Below are 14,732 nucleotides of genomic sequence, written 5' to 3' on the forward strand. Positions count from 1 at the left end.
ACCAGCCAGAGCGGCCTAAAATTTCCTAGGGCCAGTCGGAGCTGCTGAAGACTTTCAAAGGCCAGCCAGAGCTGCCAGAGGAATCATGACAGTGGTGTCAGCACTTTGTCTGTTTTGGGTCTATCTTGATTCCACAGGCAGAAATTGAATTGATAAGGATGCCAGCAATGTGCATGAATGCTGTTGTGGCTTTGTTAATGTATATGAATTTTATTGTGGGCTTGTTAAGCCTTGTTTTCACAGGAACAGAAACTGTGAAAGACTTGAGGCAGACTGGACACTGTGAGCTTCCATATGGAACAGGAACTGCAGAGAGAGCTGGACAAGGAACTGGGAGCTATCTGCCTTTGAACTCAGGTTTAGATTCAGGCAGGATCTGGTACCATGGAAGAAGAACCATGGAAGTTAAGAGCCTGCTTTGAGTCCAGATGAAAAGACCTCTCCTTGGTTATTTAATGCTGAATGATGAGATTGTAACTTAATTGTGATCTAGGGGTAGATGGCCTTTGTACTTTCCACTACCCCTTTAAAGGGCCCTTATTAGTGACTGATGATATTTTAACTTGATTACATCCCATGGGTGGAGGACTTTGACCTTTGCACTTTCTGTCAATTAAGGAGGCTTGCCTCCTTAAGGATGATTGAATTATAGATTTACTAATTAAAGGACTTACTAAATGAATGTTATCTTTTGCTTAAAACCATGTCACCACTTTGTTGAAAACTATGTGGCCATATTAGTGATAAGTTGTGAAGTTATAACATTCTGAATTCTGTACTTTGTTTTCTGTGAATGCCTTGCTCTAATTTATTACAGAATAGAGAGCTGACTGTACTGTGTAATCAGAACTTTGAAAAGCTGTTCAAAGCAGAGTCCTCTGGAAAGCTGCTTGTGCTTGGCTTTAGGGACATTTTGTCTAGAAAGTAAAATAAATGACAGAGAGTAAAGGAATAGGACAAATCTGATTGTGAAGGGTTTTAAATGCTAAATAGAAAAGTTTTTACTTTATCCCAAAGGCAATAGGTAGTCATTGTGGCTTGTGGAAGAAGGAAGTTCTATAGTCATATCAAGTAATTTAGGAATGTTGATTTAAGAATGTGAATTGTCAGAGTGTATGATTGATTAGAAAAGGGGAGAAAATAATTGTTCAAATCAGGATTTGGATGGATGTGGTATGAATAGAGAGAAGGGGTCAATCTGAGGGGCATAAATGGAAGTAAAATTAATAAAGAGCAAATAACTAGATTTGGGAAAGGGTGAATGAGAGTAAAGTCATGAATAATTGGTGGCTTTCAAGCCATGATGATTATAAGAATGGTGGTACCTTTGAAGTTTAAAAAAATAGAATGAAGGGAAAAATTAAGTGGAAAGATAATGAATTCAGTTGCCAAAATACTGCATTTGAGATAGAGATGTCTATAAGCAGACCATATGTGTCATATGTAGAGGGATGATAGGTTAACCTGTACTATTTGATGATATAATTAAAAGAGAGCATGGTGGTATATGGTGTTAGAGAATGGTCTATGTCCAGTTTCTGCCATATTATATTCCAGTTTTCCCAGCACTTTTTGTCAAGCAGTGCATTCTTATCCCCAAAACTGGGGTCTTTGGGTTTATCAAACAATAGATTACTATAGTCATTGATTGCTGAGTCTTGTCTGCCCAATATGTTCCATTGATACACTACTCTATTCCTCAGCCAGTACCAAGTAGTTCTGAGGACTGCTGCTTTTTAATACAGATTAAAATCTGGTATAGCTAGGCTACCTTCCCTAGCATTTCTTTTCATTAATTCCCTTGATATTCTGGACAGTTTGTTCTTCCAAATGAATTTTGTTACTATATTTTCTAGCTCTACAAGGTAGTTTTTTGGTAAACTGATTGGTATGGCATTAATATATAATTTAATTTAGGTAAAATTGTCATTTTTATTATTGTGATAAGGATAAATTGATGTCTTTCAAATTAGTTAGATTTGACTTTATTTGTGTGAAAAGTGTTTTGTAGTTGTGTTCATATAGGTCTTGGGTTTATTTTGGCAGGCAGATGCCCAAGTATTTTATAATGTCTACAGTAACTTTAAATGGGATTTCTCATTCTATCTCTTGCTGCTGAATTTCCTTAGAAATATAGAGGAATGCTGAGGATTGATGTGGGTCTATTTTATATACTGCAACTTTGCCAAATTTATTTATTGTCTCAAGTAGCTTTTTACTTGATCCTCTAGGATTCTCTAAGTATATCATCTGCAAAGAGTGATAGCTTAGTCTCTTCTTTGCCTAATTTGATTTCTTTGATTTCTTTTTCTTCTCTAATTGCTACTGCTAACATTTCTAGTACCAGATTGAGTAAGAGGGGTGATAGTGGACACCCTCATTTCACCCGTGATCTGGTTGCAAATGCTTCTAGCTTATTCCCATTACACACAATACTTGTTGATGGTTTTAAATAGATGCTACCTATTATTATTTTTTAATTTTTTTAAATTTTTCAAATACTTTATTAACTTCTGATTTCCATCTTTCATTTCTGCCAAATTTTGAGTTACAAATTTTCTCCCCGTTTTTCCCCTACCCACCGCCCCAAAATAGCAGCCCCACAGGATATCCCCTCCTCCATTCTGCTCTCTCCCATGTTTTCTCCCATACACCTTTCGAATTTTCCAGTGGATCCCTATGCCCCAGTGCCTCTATATCTTGTTTCCCAATTACATGTAAAATAGTATTAATAATAGTATATATATATATATATATATATATACACGAATATTTGATTTTAAACCTTTGAATTCCAGATTCATTCCCTTCCTCCCTTGTCACCCACCCTTACTGGGAAGATAAGCAGTTCAGTATACATTGTACATGTGTGGCTAATGCAAAACTATAACATAACAGATATATTGTAAAAGACTAACTATATTTCCCTCCCTCCTATCCCACCCCCCACTTGTTCTATTCTCCACTTTGATCCTGTCCTTTTCAAAAGTGGGTGCTCCCAAATTCCCTCTGCCCCAGCCTGCCTTCCCTTTCATCATCCCGCATCTCATCCCCTTCCCCCCCCTACTCTCCTGAAGGGTGAGATATGCTATTTAGTGTGTATTTCATTCCCTCCTCAGGGCAAATTCAATGGGAATAAGGGTGACCCAGTCCCTTTTGCCTTCCTGTTCTTCCCCTCCATTGTAACCATTTTCCCTTGCCTCTTCTGTATGAGATAGTATACCCCAATCTGTCTCTCCCCATCTCCTCTCATTATATTCCTCTCACCTCTTAATTTCACCTTTTAAGTATCATTCCTTCCTGTTAAATTGGTTCTGTGCCCTCTATCTATGTATACCTGTAAGCACATATACACATTCACATATGTTTTCATATGCCCATATACCATCATATATAAACATATATATGTATATATATACATACTAACATATATATATATATATTTCTATTCCCTTCAACTACTGAGAAAAGTTTCATCAGTTACAATTATTGTTCTTCCATGTAATAATGTTAATAGTTCAATTTTGATAAGTTCCTCATGATTTCTTTTCTCTGTTTACCTTCTCATGCTTCTCTTGCTTCTTGTATCTGAATGTCAAATTTTCTATTCAACTCTGGTTTTTTCAGCAAGAATGCTTGAAAGTCCTCTATTCCACTGAATTACCATATTTTGCCCTGAAACATATTACTCAGTTTTGCTGGGTAGGTGACTCTTGGTCTCAATCCCAGCTCCTTTGACCTCTGGAATATCATATTCCAAGCCCTTTGATCCCTCAATGTAGAAGCTGTCAGATCCTGGGTTATCCTGATTGTGTTTCCACAATATTCAAATTGTTTCTTCCTGGTTGCTTGTAATATTCTCTCCTTAGTATGGGAATTTTCTTTTTGGGATGTTTTTCAGGAGGTGATCAGTGGATTCTTTCAACCTCTATTTTGCCTTCTGGTTCTAACACATCAGGGCAGTTTTCTTTCAGAAATTCTTGGAGGATGTTACTTTGATAATGGCTTTCAATTAGTCCAATAATTTTTTAATTATCTCTCCTGGATTTATTTTCTAGGTCAGTGGTTTTTCCCATGAGATATTTCACATTGCCTTCTATTCTTTCATTTGTTTGGATCTGTTTAACAGCATCTTGATTTCTCATAAAGTCATTAGCTTCCATTTGCTCCAATCTAATTCTGAAGCAATGATTCTCCTCATTGAGCTTTTAAGATTTTTTTTTCCATCTGGCAAATTCAGCTTTTTAAGGCATTCTTCTGCTCATTGCCTTTTTGAGCCTCTTTTGCCATTTGAGTTAGTCTATTTTTTTAGGGTGTTATTTTCCTCAGTCAGGCTGTTGACTCTCATTCCATAATTTTCTTGCATTGTTCTCATTTCTCTTCCCAATTTTTCCTCCACTTCTCTTATCTGCTTCTTAAGGTCCTCTATGTCCTGTAACCAGCTCATATTTTCCTTTGAAGCTTTTGGTGCAGAAGTTCTGACTTCACTGTCTTCCTCCTGTTCCATGCCATGCTCCTTTTTGTCCCCAAAATAGGAGTCTACTGTTGGAATCTTCTCTCTGCTTTTTTTCCTTTGCCTGGTCATGTCGGCCCTCAGTCACTTGACCCTGGGCTTTTTCCCACAGTAGGACTCTGCCACCAGACAGGAGAGCTTTCATTCCAAACGCTGTGGTTTTCTCAGCTGCTGGAAGTATTAGATGGGTGCCCTCTCTGAGGTCTCCACACACTCGGGCAAGCTGGACACACACCCCAGGACCTCTACCCTAGACTGCAATCCAGATCCAAGCAGGTTAAAGCAAGAGCGATTACCCCTCAGACTGGTGCTTGGTTCCCCTACACTCTGTAGGCCAGGAGCTGAAGCTGTCATGTGGTGCTGCTGGGCATCTCAGTGGCTTCTCACCCCGGGGGCAAAAGCCATACACTCCCACTTCCTGGGTCCCAAAGTCCAGACTGCCCTGACCTCTCACTTTGTCCTTCACATCTATGTGTTGACAATTCTGTAAATGGCCACATCTCCTGCTGATCTGGAGTCCCTCCGCTGGGCGACTGGTCAGGCCCATCCTGGGGCTAAAGCCTCAGTGTGGGGCTGGGGTCGGCTTCCAGAGCGCTGTGCTGGATTCCTGCCGGGTTGTCCTGGGAGGGAGAGTAGCTTCTCTGTGTCATTTTGTGGGTTCTGCAGCTCCAAAGTTTGTTTAGAGTCCCCTTTTTTCATGGATTGGGGAAGGTCGAAGCTGGAGCCACAGGAAGGTCATGCTTCTACTTTGCCATCTTGGCTCTGCCCCCCCTAACGTCTGTTTTCTAATTGCTAAGTTATATGTCAAAACTTCATTTTCATTAACCAGTGCAAGCAGGGGAAAGAGAAAATACCTTAGTAATTAAGCTAATTTAATTTAATTTAATTTTGAAAAAAATAACTAGTTAATTAAATTTAAAAAGGGGCTAAAACCAATTAACACCAAATATTTTCAAAATTACTAGTTATTTGACTAACTTAAATTCTGGTTTGTTTTTTTTAAACTAAATTAGTTTATTTTGTGTAATAAATGTTCCTGCCTTTGTATTTTCCATTTAATAATGATTCACCCATTTTAATTTCACTATGCCCCTTAGGATTAAAATAAATGAATCAACTATTAATTGAGCACCTACTATGTGTAAGGCATTCTGCTAGAAGCTAATGAGATACAAACATAAAACATTTTACCTTCTCTTACTGCAAAATTTATGAGCTAAATAAAAGGTACCAAAGGCACAAATCTTGTGGAGAAAATTGAAAAAATGCAATCATGAAGTCAATTTAAAAAATTAGTCTTTAGCATTGAAGTACATTAAATAAAAATAGTTTTTGTAGTTATGAACAGAATTGTCTTAATGTGACCTGACAGAGACAAATCTGATCTAGCAGACTGGGCGAAGAACTGAAATCTAGGAATAATTGTCTCATACTCAAATACTTTCTCTGACACTCATTCTTCCAATAATTCTTTTACCTACTAAGTAAACAAACATTCATAGCATACCTACTGTATGACTAAAATTTTATTGTGTTATGTCATAATACCAATGACACTAATTTCCCATCTACAAAGCAATAAAAATAATGTTTATTGAATCTACTTTCAAAAAGATAAAATGGAGAATAACTCAGGTCCACCATTCAAGTTTCAAATAGTCTTCACATTAATATAACTATAGAAGTCTGCAACCAGGAACATTCTTTCTTTAAATAGTTCTTGTGGCAATCACATTGGGCATAGAACAAAGGACATATTGAAAGGTTGAACTGGACATGGAGGAACAGGCCTAGAATCCTTGCTGCAGAAGGTATCTTCACTAAGCCTGGAACTAACATAGTGAACTCCTGGGAGCAGGAGGCCAAGAGGCAACCTAAGAAGAGAATGAATTGGCCCAATTCAGAAAATACAGAACAGACAGTAGTTTCCATGACAATTTGTATTGATATAAGTCCCATGCATTTTGAGCACAGACAAGACAGGAATACCTTGTCTCAAAAAAAAAAAAGCATATAGGTATCAAACACTTAACGTGTGCTTAGAGATGTCTGACATTAGAGAACAGCTATCATCTATCAATTATCTATCTGTCTATCTATCTATCTATCTATTTACTTACCTACCTATCTCTCTATGATCTATCTATCATTTATCTATCTATCATCTATCTCTCTATCTATTAATCATCTATCTATCTTGTATATATCTAGTTACTTACATATTGTTTCTCCATTAGAACAGAATCTGTTCTGGCTTCTATTTCTATCCTCAGTATTTTGCACGGTGTCAGACAAATATTAAGTACTTAAAAATGTTTGCAAAATTAAAAAAATGAAGTGATAGTCCATGAGGAGATTTTGGAAAAAAATTTATATATTTATAGAATAGCTAGAAAACAATGCAAGGCAATATTCACTTGCTAGATAGTGTGTTGGTAACTAGCTTTGAAGTAGTAAAATGATTGTGGGCTGGTATAATCAAATGAAGCTTCATGAAGGAAATAGGAGGTGGGCCTCAATGGAAGTGTAAGATTTCATCTGGAAGACAGAAGCAGTGAGGACACTTCAAGCAGGGGGAATATGCAATTGCAGGACCAGAGATAAGAATAAGTATCACAAAAGTGGAGGGCAGAAAATAAACTTAGCATGGTTGGAAGGATTGTGTCAGAGTCATGAGACAGAATTAAACAAAATGGAGCCAGATTATGAGTGGACTTGAATGTTATGATAGCTAATCAGAATTTAATTCAATAAGCAGTGAGAACAGGGACAGGGGTGGGGGTGGGAATACGTTTTAGATTCTTGGGGAGAACAACAAAATGAAAGTGATATTTTAGAATAAAAAAACAAACTTGTACAGGATGGTCCAGTAAAAGACAGAGGATGAAGACAGACTATTAATGAATAAATAATTTGTTCAAATTTTATTAAGCATTTGCCATGATATATTTACAAATAAATATTGCTTGGTCACATGGTACAAATGGAAACTCGCAAAGCACCCACAAAGTACCTTCTTCTACAATAGGTAAATTAGTTTTTAAAACATTGTGCTTTCCAGGAGTGAATGAATACCCTTTTCATCCACCTAAATAGATGATGGGGTGAGAAAATCAAGAAATGGAGGGAACTCAGAAGCAATTATCAGCAAGTATTGGTAACTAGATATGCAAAGAGTTGGTTTAAAAAATTGTTGAACTGAATAGGCATGGGGAATGAATGAGCATTACTTAGCAGAATTGTATTAAAATGATCTCATAGTTTAGGCAGAAGAAGGGTAATAGGGAAGGAGAGCCCTGAGTGATTAGAAACCTTTGTATGGAAGCCCTACACACTATCACTGAATTGCTTCTGGCGGTAATTTTTGGTCACATATGAGGACATAGCCCCAACTAATCTGGTAGGTTTAGAAGTACACTGCAGGTGGGCAATCAGCAAGAGATGTGAATTACTCTGCATGTTTAAGAATTAGGCCCTGAAAGCAATAAATATTATAAAGTATTATTGGTTGAAGCTGCATAACCTTTTTATTTGGGTGTGACAGTGATTTTGAAACTTATCAGTGATTACAGAAGTGGGCACTTCCCAAGGAATGAAGTTTGGAACTATCTGGGACAGATATTCCTATGACCTCAAAGTTCTGACTAGTCAGAGAAGGTCAGTGGCAGCAGTAGTAATAGTGGTAACACTCCAATCTGTCATGAACATATAGTAGCAAGGCCCATGGAAACATTTTATTTAAGCATGAGGAAGCATCACTGTGCCCTATCAGAGATGGTTTTGATGGTACCTGATGAGCCCTATCACAGAGAATATTGCTAGGTCCCAAGCATTGTAATGGAAATGCAGATTTAAAGATCTTCCCTGCCCCTAGGCTAACGTGCACCTGGAGCCTGGGGTGGGAGGCTTGTTTTTCAGTAGATACTTTTTGATTGGCCAGTGGGTCAAAAAGGTTGTTACATTCTCTGAGCCAGGAGAAGGCTATATAAGCCCTGATGTGTAGCTTTGTTTTGGGACTCACTTTGAGAAGTGTTCTGTGATTTGATCTGAATTCTGGGAAGCCGTTGTTGAGAGTCCCCCAGCTTTGAAAAACCCAGAATGTGGAAACCCAGATGTTGACTGGGTATGGATGTAATGGTTGGACAGTTTGGAAATCTGTCTACTTGACGTTTCTGTCTTGATAATTATGCCTGTATACTTTGAGATTCAGGGTGCTGACCTTTTCTCCTGAATAAGGTAAATGATATATGTCTGACTGATTAAAGTAAGCTTGTTAACCCATTTTGAGTTGCTTTCCTTTATCAAAGCAGATCCAAGAACCTGTGGTAGCTGCAAACCCTGAGGACGCTTGGGGTGCTTGCTGCTACAAGCATATGTGAGGCATCATTTATCCTTAGCATAGTAATCAGCATAACATTACCAGAGGCTTTGGGCCTTAAGTAGTAGTATTTTGGGGCCCAGTCACAACATGCCATACAACATTGTATGAAACAATTCAAATTGTAGGTATCAACATGGGCAATAGTTCAGGTAGATCTGCAATAGTCCTTTGCTTATAATCTGGAGTGGGGAAGTTCTTCCACACTGCAATCAAGGAAGTATCTAGTGATCAACAGTGAACTACTCAGGGAGGGCTTAGTGAACTAAGTGGTAGGGCAATTGGGAGGTGTTTTGCTTTTTGGTGACAGAAAGGAGGTGAAACTATCCATGAAGGGACTGATGAATAAAGGGAAAGTTTCTCAACAAAGGCTCTACTAAGCAAAGGATTGATAATCTTCCAGATTGGAAGAGTCCCTGGTTAGTAGGTCAGGCAATTGTGAATGGGTGTTGATACAGTAGGAGTCTAGCACTTGGACAGGCTTTATTCATGAAGCTAATGGCCTCTTGGCTACAATTATTATAGGTTACTTTGATTTGTGATGAGGATCAGTGACATTGCCAAACTGTTATCATAGACACTGGGGTCCTAATGTAACTGCTGCTACTTTCTGCTCCTTGTCACTGCTTTACTTTGATAGAGCCACTGTGAAATGTAAACAATTCACACCACTCACTACATGCTATAGAATGTTAAGATCCAGGAATCAGTCCTTCCAAAACCTTTGATTTCTGGTCTTCATTATCCCTCATATTCTTTCACTTCCTCAGGGATTTGTTACAATGCCTGTTTTCTCTTTTGCTGTCTTTCTGTTTGAGCTTTTTTTTTTTAATTCCTCCAGGACATCTACGTTGATTTACTTAAATTTCGCAGCTCAGGAATAAGTAGCAATAGCCCTAGAATGCTTTAAGTGGTAGAATGACCTCAGGAAAAACCTTTAGAACTTGGCACCCTGGAGTATGTCAAAAGAGCAACTTCTACTCCACAAAGACTAGGCTAGGTTTTGTTTAAAAGGTATTGACGTCAAGTTTGATATGTAATCCAACAGGAGATGAAGACTTCTTGGTAACCTAAGTTAAAAAGTCAGCATACAAGGAGTCAGGAATTCTTCTATTAGGCTTGATCATATTAAGTCACCATGGCAAAAACAGGTTGTTTTTTGTGGTGGTGGTTATTATTTCTGGAGAGCCAGTTGTTAAACACTTAGTAGTACATCCTCTCTAGAGGCCAATACGTTAATACACAATGATACCAGCAGAGAGGACCTCAGACTGAGAGTGGGGAGCAGGTACCAGATTTACTCTGTCTTGGTTCAATGTGTTTGGTAGGAATCCAAGGGGAAATCATTAGAGAAGAAGCAACTCACAGTAAAGTAGGTGACCAGGCATGCATGGTATGTGCTAGAGAAAGGCGTGTTTCTATGAGGACCATAAGATAGAAAAAGTATGAGATGAGAGACTTGGTATCTTAAAAAAAAAAACAACCCTTCATATAACTAACATCTCTGCAGTCAAATGAACCTATTTATTAGTCTAAGGCAAGAAATAATGCTTTCTGAAGATAAGTTCTGTCCACAATTCATTTCTCCATATCATATGAGTGTATTCCCTTGTCACTTCTGATTGCATTTAAACTAGATCAAGTATGCTTTTACCACTGTTGTCCTTTTTCTTCCAGTAAAAATGGACTGCATTTTACTTTTATTCTAAAAAAGATTCCATTTATACCTCTTTGTTGATAGATTGTACTTTTATTTTATTTCAAGGTTCTGTAGAAATCATTAGTGACACTATGCCAAGGGCTGAAGTTCATATACAACCTGAATATTTTGATTCACTGAAAAATTAACCCACAATATACCAAGAAAAAAATTATAATGATCTCATCCAATTTTAAAAAAATGTTTGCATTAAATGGAGACGCTAATAATTTCCTACTATCACCCTAAAACTAATCCATAAAGGAGATTGGACTGTGAAAAACTGAATATAACTCCATGTGCCCATTTTTAATTTGGTTCAAGAAATGTAAGCAAATTCTTATAAAGGAAATAGCACTGCAGCATAAAGGGCATTCTAATTACTACATCTAATTACAAAGAAGAGCAAACAACCCCCAAAAATTACAACATACTTTAAATGAAATAAAAAGACTGATTAAACAATCAAATAGGAAGCTATCATATTGACAGTCTGATGAAGTAAATGAGGAAACAAGAAATGCATCTTGAATACATGTCAAAGAAAGAGAAAATTAAATCAGGCATGACTTGTATTCTACTACCCTCAAAATTATAAAATCACCTGATGTTTTATTCATTCCAAATGCATTCTGACCCCAATGTCTTACTGAGCATACATGTACTAAGATAGCAAGCATTGATAGTTCTGTTTGCAATTCTTTATTCTAATAATGCCAGTATAAGGGCAATGTTCTATTTCAGGGAGGACCATATGGCATTAGATATAAGCACCTGAACTAGCTTGGTAATAATAGGAATGAAAAGGAGAGGATGGAGTAGAAGGTATTGTGGAGGTAAAATTTTTTTTAAATGGTGAAAGATCAGATATGTGGAGGGTGGGGGTTGGGAGAGTAAGGGAAAAGATAAAATCAGTTTTGCATTATTTCTCATTTGGATTACTACAACGAACATTCTGTTATAAATGACCTTGTTCAGACACTCATGTACCACAGGTGGAGTTGTGAATTGATCCAACCATTTTGAGAAACAAAAATAAAATAGAACATTATTGTGTCACAGTAGAAAATGTGAAGCTTAGGAAGTATGAAAAGAACCAGGAATTGGTGTGTGTGGGGGGAACAGAAGAACCAGGAAAATAATCTATATAGTGACTAGAACAATGCAATCTGGAAGGATGGAAGGAAAGAAGGAAAAAGGGAAGAAAAGGAAAGACAGAAGGAAAAAAGGAGAGGGCAGGAATGAGAAAGAAGAACTGAATGTTGTAGAAATTATGTGCCTCTCTCTTTTCTTTGTCAAAGTAAGAATACCAGGGGTACACTACCTAGACATAACAGCCTTGGGTAATGTTTTGGTTGGTTTAATTTCACTGACTTTTTTTTTAAATCTTCAAAAACAGGGGAAGGGAGAGATATATCTGTGAATTAAGTTAACATAAAAACAAAAGATACCAATAAAACAATGTAGTTTAAAAAGAATACGTGAAAGGAAATGGCCTGTTGTTATATGGGATGACAAGGCATAGATTGGTTACAATCTGCATTTTTTGGGGGTAGTACCCTTATAAAGGACATTGCAGATCCATTAAAATCTTCAGAAAATTTATTTCTATACTGGTAACTGAAAATGACAGTGTTTTATTTTTTAAGTTGCCAAGTCACGACAAATATGTGAGTGTGTGTGTTTGCATATATGTGTGTACATAAACATACACACACATATATAACAATTTTATTTCAAAATGATAACAACATATAAGGTAGGGACTGCTGAGATTATCTCCACTTTCAGATCAGGAAACTGAGGCTCAACATGGCCATGACCTTTGCTCAGGGTCACATAATAAATATCACAGGAAATATTTGAAGGTTGATCTTTCTGACTTCAATTCTAGCATGCTGCCTCCTTTCTATGTGTGTTAATGTAAACATATACAGAAACAAACTAATTTTCAAACAGACCAATTTTTCTGAAAATTTTCATGCTAGTTATTTTTCACAGGCTGTATGGTATTTAAGTTGATTTAGAACTTAAAACATTTTGAATATCTAATTTTAAAAATTAAATAAAAGAATGATTACATTGTGACTTAAACTAATCCTTAATGCTGAGTTAAACATCAATGAAATTAACAAATACATTTATCTTGTCCCAAATCCCTTGTTTTTTTAACTTATTTAAGAAATAGAACAATTTATGTTTGTAGCATCATTTTTGTAACATACATATCCTACTCAATACCAATTTTAAATCTTTTCCATGTATGAAGGTCAATATTTACTAGATGTTCAAAAAGTATGTTGCTTTTATGCAAAAAATGAAATATTAATAAGCATAAATGTAAGTTATTTGTAAAATAGGACATGTAAACTCAATTTTAAAAATCTAGTCTGTTAGAGTACAGCTTCCATATATTTATCTATTTTCCTTATGAATGAATCATGTGGAAAAGAATAATATAGTTTTCAGTAGCTTTGTTAGAATTTAACCCATAGTCATTTTTTTACTGATTATTTTTTTATACACTGCATAACCTAAGGAAGAAAACAGGAACCCTAGAGATTCTGGAATGATTTCTAAAATTTTAAGTCTACTCTTACATTTCAGATAAGATAAAACTTTATGTTGCATGTAGTATAAAGCATACACATTAAGGGAATGCATTTTAAAAGTCGTCACTAGGTGGGTCCAGAGCAATGAATTAGGAATTTAAAATTGTAATGGGAAAATTTTTTGGTTTTTTTTTAACAGATGTAATCCAACTCAAACACAGGCCATAATGTACTAAAAGAGAAAGATAAGACATTATAATTAATAAAGGATGATTTTAAAAAGATAAAATTAATAATTAAAATTAATCCAATAGGTCTATCTCTGAAGGAAAACAAACAGGCCATCAAAAATTACTTTGCAATAAAACATATGAACAAGATACATTCATAAATGAATTTCATCCAAACTCTAAATAACAAGTAACTCTAATACTATATATTATTTCAAAACAAAATCTTTATCACAGGACAAATATGGTGGCAATACCGAAATCTAACAAATACAAACTGAGAAAGAATGAACAATTTATTCTAATTAAACTCCTCACAACTGTGATACAGCAGTGTATTAATAATATTCATCTTGACCTGCAGTTTAATATAAGGAAAATATTACAATATACTAATCAGGAAAAGAAAAAAATAGAGACTATATGATAAAATGTAAAGTATGGTGACATTAATATTTCCATAGGAAAATTAAACTTTATTAATGGAAGAACTACTCCATAAATCAGAGAAAAACATTTATTTGACACTATAAGCTAATATTATACACAATGAACAAACTCTAGAAAAATTCTCATTAAAAACAATTATTTAAAACTTATTACTACTATTTAACTCTTATAGAAATGTAAGTAGTATGGTATAAAAAAGAATGAGTATTGTCAATTAAAATATCTCTACTTTCAAGTGACATGAATGTATACTTTGAAAATACAAGGCAGTCAACAACAGAAACAAGTAAGAGTTAATTAATAACTTCAGTAAAGTATTGGAATGTAAGATAATCCACAACCCACTGCATTTCTACATGGCATCATTAATAATCAAAAGACAGTTATATATAAAAAAAATCCTTTGTAAAAATAACAAGATATAGCTTTGAAACATACAAAGAAAACTTTAAAATGATTTTGGCAAAAATCAAGGGAAAACTGAACATAGAACTACCCCTTACTCATCGTTAGTTTGAAGAAATACAGTAAAAATGGCATTACTTTTTCAAACTACTTACAGATTTAATGTTATACCAATCAAAATATTAATGTCATTTTAACTAATTAAAAGAAGTTATTAAAAAGGACTATGCAAAAAAGTGTGTAAGACTACTAAGAACCATAAAAAATAAAACTTAGAGGGACTACTACCACTAAAATTAAAATACATTCTAAAATAACAATTATTAAATGCTTTCTGTTACCTCTTGTAGTACCAAAAGAATAGAAAAATTTGTCGATAGAAAAAAATAAAGAAAACAGAAATAGAATGTATAGATATGAGATTTTTTTGTACATTTTGGTGTAGTTTTTATTAAATAAGTGTTCATAAAAGCACATGGAAAGGTATACAAGTGAGAATTAGATT

The sequence above is a fragment of the Petaurus breviceps genome, unplaced genomic scaffold (assembly GCF_028583685.1).
Source record: "Petaurus breviceps papuanus isolate PSGF00001 unplaced genomic scaffold, PetGlider_PUasm1.0 79, whole genome shotgun sequence".
NCBI classification, from domain to species: domain Eukaryota; kingdom Metazoa; phylum Chordata; class Mammalia; order Diprotodontia; family Petauridae; genus Petaurus; species Petaurus breviceps.